At 34.9% G+C, this 10,373-nt stretch overlaps 1 protein-coding gene across 1 annotated transcript in view; it reads left to right on the top strand.

The window, feature by feature from the left end:
• Window positions 1-10,373, top strand: part of LOC108360801 (uncharacterized) — a 30,463-nt gene that overhangs the window by 17,267 nt on the left and 2,823 nt on the right. The gene's annotated exons all lie outside the window — the stretch shown is intronic.

Raw genomic sequence — 10,373 nt, forward strand, 5'->3', positions numbered from 1 at the left:
GAGCGATTAAAAAGTATTCACAGTCGCTAATTGAGCGACTAAGCGACACTCACAATACCATCGATAATCGATAATCGCTTAACAGTCGTTTATCTACTCCCAGTCGACACTCGCAATAGGGGTGTTAGTGATCAAGGCAGCCTCTGCAGATTTTTAACCAGCTCAACTAATCATGTCAGCATATTGGTTTAATGTGGAGCTGGTTTCTATGTACATACATACTCACAGATGTACACTAGGCGACAAATGAAAGTGTACACCTTGCTCTAATATAATATTCATAATTATTTTCATGAAAAATTTTTTGCATTATATATTTTTGAAACTAACTATTCATTCTATAATATAAACCATATAAATCAAAGTTTCACACTTTATATAAAGTTCACAAAAATTCAAAAAAATTTCATCCAAACTTTCAACTTTTTGTTCCGAATTTCTGAAAACTTTTCGAGTATGTAGTTTTGTAGCCCATTTTAGTCTAATGAAGTGCAAGTTTCAAACGACTACGAAATCTTGTTGATTTTTGAGAATTTTTTTTTTTTGGAGACGGATTTTTGCACTATGTTCCATATAAGCATGCATTTCTTATGAAATAAAATGCGGGGGACCGTTAGCAGCGAACTTTCAAATAATCAACATCAGTTTTTGTAAATTGCACTTGTTATAATATAATAAAAAACACCGCAAAAGCAATCTCAAAAAAATAAAAATAAAAAATTCTAAGAAACCAACGCGATTTGGTAGCCGATTGAAACTTGCATTTCATTAGACTAAAATTGAATGGGCTCCTTACTCGAAATTTTTCTAGAAATTCTGAATGAAAAGTTGAAAATTTAGATGCATTTTTTTTTTTAATTTTTATGAACTTTATATAAAGTGTGAACCTTTGATTTTTATGGCTTATATTATAGAATAAACGAACTATATTTTCATAAATAAATAAGGCAGACAATTTTTCATGAAAATAACTATGAATGTTATATTAGAACAAGGTGTAAAGTTTCATATGTCGCATAGTGTATATTCCTCTATCCAGTTTAAACGTTGCATTTGCCAGTCGAAAATACGCTTAAGTCAGCTTGCAAAGAGCATGAGCATCACCAAGAGGCGAGTTTGAGGATCAAGAGCGGTACTTGGTAAGAGTGATTTCATTGATATGAGTAAACAGAAATGCAAATATTCATGTGTATATTAAACGCATTCAAAAAATTAGATTTTTTTTTTCTTTTTGCAAAATCCCCTGTGATATATTTTCGGTACAGTGCAGAAAGACACCTGTCAAAAGCGCAGACCGTGATATTAAGATTTAGAGGTCCATATACATAAATAACGCAGAACATATTATTTATTATGTTTTATATTTAATATAGAAATTCACAGTCGCGAAAATATTTCACAAGGAATTAAAAAAAAAAAAATACATACATATATATGTCATAATTAACTTTATTTTAGTTTCGTTTCAGCTCACCACCTACGAAATTCGCTCGACTTTATATAGCGGTTCCGCAGCAACTTCGAAAACCTACAATTTTTGCTCTCAAGATTGGTAAAGGATACTGCCGAGCGCGAAGTTTCTTTCTTATTTGTATCGAGGTTGAACGCTTATATATTGGAGGAAGTCACATTGAACTCATATTGAAAGGCATTGAAATTCACTCGGAAGTGATGTGCAGTACCTGTCTGATAATTTTCTTTTTATGTGGTTACGAGGCAATTTTCCCGTTTACGTGAAACTTAGAAACACTTTTTTCTTTAACTTTAGATTTTATTGTTTTAAACAGAAAAAATATTTGTTTTTAATTACATTTAATTTATAGTTAATTTTTGTTCAATTTATGCTTCCTTTCTTAATATAATTATCTTTGAATTTTTAGATTTTATTGTTTTAAAAAGTAAAGGTTTTTTTTCATTTTTTAGAAACCTATTCAATTTTTTTCTTTTATTTTGATTGACATTTCTTTTAGTTTCAATTTCTTTGTTTTTAGATGTTATCGTTTTAAAAAGGAAACTACTTTTTTCTAATATCATTGCATTTTTAAGAATAAACTTAATAGGCCTCATGCATAAAAAGTGAGCTCAAGCTCAGACCCAATTTTTGCACTGCTGGATTGAGATCAATCCCAGGAATTTGTACTGAAAATCGAATCGGGGCTTAAGCTCCCTTTTTATACATATGCCCAAATATCTTTTATTTGATTTATTTATATATATTAGATTTTGTATAACAAGAAAAATATTTTTTTATTTCACTAATGTTAGTTTTAGGAACTTAGTACTTTTTTTATTTAATTTTTTCTTTCTTCATTCCATTTTCTTTTAATTTTTATTTATTTTTGTAAAAATGTTTTTTTTTCTTTTATTTTTATAAGTTTTTATTGTTTTAAAAAGAAAAAAATATATATATTTTTTTTTTAATTTCTTATTTTGATTTTTTTAAACTATTTTCGCTGTTTTAATTTTGTTTTTCTTTACTTTTAATTTAATTTTAAATTTTTATTGTTTTAAAACGAAAAGCAGACAGTTAATTTTTTATTTTTAAAAAACTTATTGCTAAAAGACTAATAGAATAACGCTTGGAACTCCTGGCTAAGAACTAAGAATTAAAGAGTTTTATAGTAGTGTTGAAAGCAAAGAAAAAAGTAAAAAGTAAAAAAAAGGTGGTAAAATGAGGAGCGTTTCTAAATCGTCTAATCTTCGAGTAACCCTGCCATTCAAAGGTAGTTGGAGATATGTGTTTCGGAAACAACGCAAGTCAAACAAAGAAAACCATCCTTTTCTACAATCAGTCGACGCGTGTCTGGAGACAAGTTAAGTTGTACTACTTCATTACTTTTTCGTGTAATTTTTTATCTTTCCAGAATCAGCGAGTCTTGAAATAATTGATCACTGAGAACCGACCTATCGCTCCAAAATATCAAAGAGAAGCGCTGCTAGAATACCTCTTCATTACTAATTTTTTCGACTGGGATATACAATAATTGTATCCTATTTTCTATGAAACTGCATAAAAGGACAGTCATCATTTCGTTATGGGCATTGTTTCCTCAAAAATGTTGCCACAAAGTGGTCTCAAAGAGGGCGCTAAATGCTTGCCGACGATATCCGCTTTGGATCTGAACGTAATAGGTGTAGTTTGAACCACTAAGATAAGGCTCCACTTGTGTCGCCGTGCCATTATGTTCAACTCATAAGCAGAATTAAAAGGTATGCGCCTAAATATGTATAAAGTATCAGTAAAGTTATCAATATGTTATAAAAAATATTATGGTCATAATTTCTTACCCTCAACTTTAGGTGTGATGAATAACGCATTTGCAAGCGCTTGTTTTAAAATTTAACGTAGCTGAGAATTGTTTCAGAAACCGATTAAAGGAAGGAAATGGAATTACGTCAACAGGTAAAAAGTGAAAAATAGTATCCTTAATGAAAATATAACCTATGGGCTTTCCTTTGGCATAGCGGTAGTCCTTTTCGGACATACCTACGAAAACTATAGATTTCTTCGATTCTGATATTAATATTACGGCGACGCCTTGCTGTGGTTGTTCTTTTTTATTTGGCGCTGTAATCGCCTAAGGCCGTGGTTATGCCACCAATTTTAATTGGCAATCAAAAGAGAAAAAATTCGGTGATTGGTGAGAAGTGGTTACGCTCTATTTGCTGATTGGCGAGCACAGGGTTGCTTCTTAAGAAATGCCTTTTTCCATTTCATACAATTTCGCACACAATGGCAGCACTGAAGTAAAAATGCAACTAAAAATGCATCAAAATTGAAGTCGGAAAATGAAAAATGGAAGAACAACTTAATATTTTTTCTTTCTTTAATATTTAATTTTTATAATAATATTTTTTTTTTTAATATCTACTTTATAATAATAATAAAAAAATTCGTTTTACTATTCTAATACTTTTTCGCAAAATAGCGTATTGCCACCCTGAAAAATTGGCGTGCTGTCTGTTCGGTTCACCCAGCAAATCGTGCTGGCTGTTCGATTTCGAAAATTCTCTCACTCCGCGCTGTGCACAACAATAATTGCACGGTGATTGCCAATCGAAATTAGTGGCGTAACCACGGCCTAAGCAATTTTGGCCGAGTTTAACAAAGCACGCCAGACGTTTATTTTCTGTCTCCACTGACGCCAATTGGATATGCAAAGTGCAGCCAAGTCTTTCTCCTTGTCTTGATCTTTTCATCGCATCGGCAACAGTAAATTTGTCAACTACGCTGTAAGCAAAAGCAAATGATTTCATGTCTCTTTTCGCTTTTGCTGTCTGCTTTCGCTATTTTATTTTTCTTCAGTCGCAGCTTAGCAATAGCAAATACGTTGAAAATCGTCAAAAATTTCAAATTCTGATTTGAATCTCGGCTGGTAGATCGTCAACTCCAGCAGCTATGTGGTTTTTCAACCTCGTACTTGCTATTCGTACCTCGTCATAGTCAGGCGGTGGAACATCGGCTGGGAGATCGGGTTTGTCTTCTCCACAACCTTCAGTGCTGCTACCATTAAGTGGGGTGAAAACATAGATGTAATACTTTTATATTGCTAGTACAATATGATCACAATGTGTTTTCAATTCGAAATCAAAGAAAGACAGCCTATGAAAATTTTTGTGATTGTAGAAGTATACGTGTATATTTGTAAACTATGTACTACATAAAATGAAGTGCCATATCATAACAGGGGCGGTTCAGAGAATTAAAAATAAACAAATAAAAATTTTACGGTCTCATGTTTCCTTCAAACCGCAGTTAACTCAAACGAATTTTGTGCAAAATTAAATTTTGATGCCTAAACGCTATTAGACTGTCTTTGCACCTGTGCGGAGTTGACTTGACAACTTGAAGAACGCATGGACGGGCCATAATTCGAAATTTTTTACAGCGAATATGATGTGTATTTACTGCTATCACCGCTAAAAGTGTAAATAAATTCTCGACATACACCCTAAATTCCAAACATACGTCACAAAAGAAAATTAAATTACCAATTTCTCATTTGCGGGGCGCTTCGGAATCGAAGCATTAAACTTTGCGCCTATTTTCTTATTCTGAATCGGCATTTCGGCGAAAATTTGCTTTCATTTTCTAAATATTTACTCTCTGTCAGGTTTTTGTTCATCTAGACTCTAGGTCCTAGAGTATTTCTGCTTCAAGAAGTAAGTTTTGAAAAAAAAAATAAAAATCCAAAATTTTTTTGCGGTTAGGACTCGATATGTCGACTTTTTTCGAAGCTCTTCGTTTTTTCGATATCCCAAAAATTGGAAAATAGGAGGTGTTATTCCTAACTAATGGCGTTTTCTTTTCTACCGAAATATGTTGCCTTCTCAGTGCCCTCTACGCACAAATACTAAGGAGAGGGCATTGAAAAGGCAACAATTTTTGTAGAAAAGAAATCGCCATAAGACAAAACTTATTTACACATGAAGCTGTGTGGCATATGACAGTTGACCGAATCCAATAAAGTACGCTATTCGTTTCTGTTCTGGGCTTATTGACGCCAACTGGAAATGCCAACTGATGCCAAGTCCTTTCATAACTGGTATCTTTATCCTCTGCCACCACAGCGGCTGCAGTGTTTCTCATTGATATACAAATGTTGTATTTTTTGTTAATTTTTCATGTGAATTATTTTTCGATAAGAATTTGTTAAACCGCTCCTGAATTTTGAGAAGTAAAAATGTCAGTTTGAGTACATTCTCTTATCGGATCTCTCTTTCTTTTTTGAATATCTCGACACTCTGATGTTGGGGAATGTACTTTGAATTTACTAGCAATATAGAAGTACTACATATGTATATGGGTGGAAAAGTGTTTCCATAATTTATTTTCGATCTGCACATCGGCTACTAGGTCGCCATTGTTGTTCTTACAAGATTTCGTCCTGGTCTTGAAATCTTTCGTAAGTCGCCTAACTCACTGATACAATTTTCGGTCGTTTTTCCTGTCGGCCAGCATTTCAAGCTCTTCTTACTCACGTGTTTCGAAAAATTTTACCTCACAGGTGGTCCCATATTAATTTGGTTGAAATCCGAAATTTTTATATGAGAGTTGAAGTCGGTTTTATTTTTTGCTCTAAAAATTACTTGTTTATCTCCTGCTTACCGTTACATGGTAAGCAGAGTGGTGTTACCCCTATTTCTAACAATTTCGATAGTATGTTCAGTTGGTCTTAATGAGGTTAACTTATATACATTTGTAGGTATAAGTGGGCGGTATCACGCCCATTTTCTAAAGATCCATAAAAATGTTATTTATTTTTAGGCGATTGTTGTATCAATTTTGAATAAATTAGGGTCCTTAAATTTCGAAATATCGAAGTTTCAAGGATTTCTGAAGTTTACCGTTATATGCAAAGTGGGCATAATTTTAGTCCGATTTCAACGTCTTGCTGTTATATGGCAAGTATATTAATTCTATCGGTGCCACGTCCATTTTCCAAATTTACCGTTATATTGGATGTTGGCGTAGTTATTCTGCCTTATCATGAGTTTCTTTTCCCCGAACCGGTTGACTTTTCACTTTTGGTTTCCATGGTTTACTATGGGCGGATGACAAATTTTCGGGTGAATTTTTTTTCAGGCGAAACTCAGGATAAGGCAGATTGTCTGATTTCAAACATTTTCTGCCGTTTGGTATGTTGTACCGAAGCCAACAACTGTGCCAAGTCTGGGAGAAATTAGTGGAGCGATTACCAATATATATGTACACATGGAATCATAAGTGGGCGTGGCTACGCCCAATTTCCAAAAATTTATATTATTCTTATTTTCCGCCTAAAAACCATCGTAAATATCAGTTCTGAGTGAATAAGCTTCAGTGTTACTTAAATATCGTAGTTTTCGTATTTCTGAAAACTACCGTTATATGGGAGGTAGGCGTGGTAATAACCACAATAGTCCGATTTTACCCATTTTATATACAATCCGTCCTACGCTCACACAAGAAGTACACGTACCAAGTTTCGTTACGTTATCTCAATTTTTACTCGAGTTATCGTGTGCACAGACGGACAGGCGCACGGACACGCGATCGTGGCTTAATCGATTTCTTTTTTCGTTCTGAGCATTTATGTATGCATTTGTCTATATCTTTCTCGATTCGTTTTGGCTTTTACATACAACCGTTATTAGTATTATTAAGATAAGTAAACTTATGAGCTATGGCTGCCGTGGCCTTAAGCTAAGTTCTAAATTATGGCTTATAGCTTATAGTATAGTATCGGTTAAATTAAAAAAATATATATTTGCCATCTTTAAGAATTTAGTAATTTTTAAGATATTTTCAACTGACGGATAAGATAATGATTTTAATGGATTCTGGTTATCAAATATTCGTTTTCTATAAGTATGTAGGGGCTGGCATTCTAGTAGTATATGTTGGACTGTAATTTGTGTGTTGAGACTGCAGTACGTACGGGCAGGTCTGGGAGCTATTGTTGTTGAACAGGTATTGCTGGGTAAGATTTGTGTGACATAGTCGGATTCTAATATGATTAGTTATGCCTAACCTGTTCAAAGAGGGGGGTGGTGATTGAAGTTTAAGTAATTCTTTATGTTAAGTTTTTCTGTGTTGTGTTACTTGTACCACTGTGAGGTTCTCATCCAGATTTGATGTGTGCATTCTCTTACGAACAGAGTCTTGAGGAATTTTTTGGTATCATGTGGGTTGCATATTGTGTATACGGGAGATATTGTAGCTAGTTTTGCCATTTCGTCTGCATATTCGTTTCCTGCTATGTTTGTGTGACCCGGGATCCAAATTAAAATAATTTTTGAGGCTGCTTCTTATTAGTCTGGGGTAATATTGGTTGTTTTGAGTATTGTAAATAGCTTTTAAGGAGGACATGGAATCTGAGCAGTTAGCATATTTGCCTCTTTTCGCTTTAAGTATGTTTATCGCAGACATTATCGCGATTATTTCTGCTGTGTATACTGTTGTGTATGGTGGACAATTTGCCATGAGCAATATTGAATTTTCAGTGGTTATGCTTAGACCAATATTGTTGTGTGATAGAGATCCGTCGGTGTAAAAGAATGTTCTGTCGTTTAGCTCACTTTTGAGTCGATTGAAGGTTGCTTTGAATGCTTCTGCTGGTGTTGTGTTTTTGTTGTATTTGCTGAGTTGGAAGTTTATCAGGTTATTTGGTATTGGGTGCCATGGTGGATTCGAGTATTTTATGCGTTTTGTAGGTAAATAGGGTAGGTCGTATTTATTACAATTTGATATGACTTTTTCTACCGTGGATTTGGGTTCTCTGATTCTGTTTTTGGTTTTGTATTGCTTTATGATATTGTACAGAGGTGTGTTGTGGCTATTGATTAAGGTTTTAAAGAGTTTGTTTTGAAGCAATTTAGTCCTTAGCTCGATGGGAGCTATTCCGGACTCGGAACAGGATGTTGTTGGTTGGGGTAGTGCGGAATGCATTTAAGGCTGATCTTAGTCCGGCGTTGAGTAGGGAGCTTAGTTTTTTAAGGTGAGTTTTAGGAGCAGATCCATAAAGGAAAAGGCCGAAATCGATTTTGGATATTAAGATTGATTGTACGATGGAGGTGAGTGTGAGAGTATGGCAGTTGAATTTTAAGCTTGAGAAGCATTTAATAATGTTGAGTCTACGGGCGATGGATTTTTGTAGGTACGTTATATGTGAGTTCCATTTAAATTTATTGTTGAAAACTAGGCCTAGCACTCTTAACTGGTTTACATTTGTAATTAGTTGGTTGTTGCTGTACACTGTACAGTTGCAGTGGTGTTTGCGGCAAATGTGTAGGTGCTGGCATTTTGATGTAGAGAGTGCTGCTCCTGAATTAGTAAGTTTGTGATAGGATTTTTGTTTTTATTGTGTTTGATTATGAGCTGATAATCGTCTGCGTAAGCACAAAAACTAATTTCTTTGTGGAGGCTAATTATGTCACTTAATTTATTATAGGAAATTAGGAAGAGAATGACCGATAGAGGAGAACCCTGTGGTATTCCGTTGCTTAGTGGGTGTATGTCTGAGAGTTCTTTTCCGACGCGGACTATAATTTTCCTGTTACTTAAAAAATTAAGGACATATTTAATAATTTTTGGACCGATTCGCCATTTTGTGAGCTGTTCGATTATTGATTGAATCCCAATCTTGTCAAACGCCTTACAAAAGTCGAGCGAGATGATTGATGCAAGCCTCTTCTTCGAGATGGAGTCGGCAATCAGATGCTCTACACACAATAGAGCGTCAGTTGTCGACTTACCCTTTTTGAAGCCAATCTGGTTATCGTTGATTAGTCTGTTATTGCTAACAAACCACCACAACCTATTGGCTACGATTTTATCCAACAATTTAGCTAGGCAGGAGTTGAGGGATATAGGGCGATACGATTTTGCTAGGGTTTTATTTGAGTTGGGTTTAAGGATAGGGCTGACGACTGAAGTTTTTAAATATTGGGGGATGTATGAATTAAATATATTATTGTACAAGTTGAGGAGTCTCGTTTTTGTTTGTTGGGGGACAGATGTCGAAGCATGGGATAGGAGATACGGTCAAGTCCTGGTGTGTTTCCTTTGAGGCTGTTTACTGCTATATGAAGTTCAGCTAGGCTTATATTTTCTTCGTCTATGGCAGCGGGTGAATTAGGTGTGTTTTTGTATGAGGCGTTCAGTGCTCGTTGCTTGTTGTTGATGAAGTTTTGTGAAAAGTTTTCGTTTGACGATTCATGGGACCAAAGCGACGCCAATTCGTTGGCGATATCTTTTGGGTGTGTTGCTACTTGGTTGATGGTGCTGTGCTTTGTTAAGCAGTGAATGCTGGCGTAGATTTATACCCTGTAAAGGTTTTTATGTTTGTCCAAATTTTTTCTATTGGTGTAGAAGGATTAATCTCTGCTGTGAAAATGAAATTGGCTACTTTGATTTCTCTTCTAAATAGTGCCGACGCTTTTCTAAATTTTATTATGTTGTCTTGGCTGATATTGCGTTTGAGAGTTTGCCAGCATTTATTTTTATTTTCTTTGAGTGCTTGTAGTTTTGCGTTCCACCATGGGACGTTGTGCTTTTGCCTGCTCGGGTTGCTCTGTGGGATTGCGGTATGGGCGCTCTCTAAAATAATTTTCCTAACATTTGCACATTCTTTGTTTACATTTGTAGATACATATCTATCTGACACGGTCATATTCTAGGGTTTTGATGGTGAAAAGTTCCCAATTCGCTTGTTTTATTTTAAATGCTGGTTTGTTTGTGTTTGTGGTGTGAAGTTGTTGGGGATGGATGCTTATTACAATGGGGAGATGGTCACTCCCATGTAGATCCTCTTGTAGTTCCCATTTTGCTGCGATGGCTATATCAGGGCTAGCAAATGACAGGTCAATGTGTGTAAATGTGTTTCTTGTAG

Source organism: Rhagoletis zephyria, unplaced genomic scaffold (assembly GCF_001687245.7).
Source record: "Rhagoletis zephyria isolate East Lansing unplaced genomic scaffold, Rhagoletis_zephyria_1.1 Rzeph_scaffold_00631, whole genome shotgun sequence".
NCBI classification, from domain to species: domain Eukaryota; kingdom Metazoa; phylum Arthropoda; class Insecta; order Diptera; family Tephritidae; genus Rhagoletis; species Rhagoletis zephyria.